Source organism: Grammomys surdaster, unplaced genomic scaffold (assembly GCF_004785775.1).
Source record: "Grammomys surdaster isolate TR1022 unplaced genomic scaffold, NIH_TR_1.0 191, whole genome shotgun sequence".
Lineage (NCBI taxonomy): Eukaryota > Metazoa > Chordata > Mammalia > Rodentia > Muridae > Grammomys > Grammomys surdaster.
In genome coordinates, this window is record NW_021604636.1 from 6,677,802 (window position 1) to 6,679,308 (window position 1,507).

General features: G+C 36.5%; 1 protein-coding gene across 1 annotated transcript in view; it reads left to right on the forward strand.

Moving 5' to 3' along the window:
- The window catches only part of Itgb6 (integrin subunit beta 6), a 70,095-nt gene that overhangs the window by 44,404 nt on the left and 24,184 nt on the right, over positions 1-1,507 (forward strand). The window lies entirely within an intron of this gene.

Genomic DNA, 1,507 nt, shown 5'->3' on the forward strand with positions numbered 1-1,507 from the left:
CTCTCTCTCTCTCTCTCTCTCTCTCTCTCTCTCTCTCTCTCTCTCTCCAACTCTCTTTCCCTGACTGTCTCTGTTTATACTCCAGATGATTGCATCATGCTTAGCCACTTACTAAATGCTACTAAATCTAGTACATTAGGTACTGGGTCAAGAAAAGCTAGGCAAGAACACATATGAGATAAAGCCTATGGAAAGAATGAAAGTAGAAGATAGCTTAGAATTTCTTGAAGTTTTCAAGAAAAGTTTAATATTTTATAGATGCTTTTGTGCATATAAAAACAATATATGTTAAGAATATGCTATAGAAGCCAAGTGTGGTAGTGCATTTCTTTAGTCTGAGCACTTGGAGGCAGAGGTAACCAAATCTAAGTTCGAATCCAGCCTGTGAGTTTTAGACCAGACAGTTCTACATGGTAAGATCCCCATCTCTCTCTCAAAAGTAAAACAAAACAAAAATAAACAAACAAACTAAGAGAATATATTACAGATGATAGAAAGATGGTTTTGTGGTTAAGAGTACATAACCGTTCTTTAGGGGAGCTGAGTTTGGTTTCCGCACTCTTGACAGATGGCTTTTTACCATCTATAACTCCTACTCCATGGGCTCTGATGCCCTCTTCTGACCTTCATGGGCTCCCAAACATTTGTGGAATTCATTGATACAGACACATATGCATAAATAAAAACAATAAAATAAAGTTTTAGGAGCTAATGAGATGACTTACTGGCTAAGAACACATTCTACTCTTCTGGAGGCCCTTAGTTCAGTTCCTAGCACCGTGTCAGGGGACCCTCAACTGTCTATAACTCCAGCTCCAGAAGACCAGAGCCTATGTTGGTACCTGCACTTGTGTGTGCAGACACATATATAAAAATAATGAAAATAGTTTAAAAATAACCTTTTAAGAAGAGGAAAAAGAATATGCTATGTTAAACATGACTAAAATTATTCTGATGCACGTATTTAATTATAACCTATTCCAACAGGAAAGACAAATATTAACACAGTTTTAAATGATATAAACATGGTCCACAAGTGAAGCAGGAACTGTCTGTAGACTAAGCCCAGGCTCCCTACTTATTACTGGATGTAATCAGACATCTTATCAAAACACAGTGACATTATCTTTACAGAAAACTAAGCAAGTTACATTTCTAAACCACTGTGTCAGGAACTTATAAAAAGACAATAATTTCCTCAGTGCTTAGGAGGTTGAAGTGCGGTCAGAAGCAGAAGGTCATGTGACAAAAGTTGTGTTTTTTTTTTAAAGAAGATAATAAAAAGATGAAAGGAAGAAACCTATTTTTAGGAAAAGGAAAGAAGGAAGAAAGGAAGGAGAGAAGGGAAGAAGGAAGGCTAAAATAATTTCAAGTGTTTAAAACAACACATGAAAGCATTTACCCCAAAGAAAATAAATTTCCTTTCCCTTTTCATTCAAAGATTCACTTTCTGATTCCAGTGTGTGTGTGTGTGTGTGTGTGTGTGTGTGTGTGTGTGTGTGTGTGT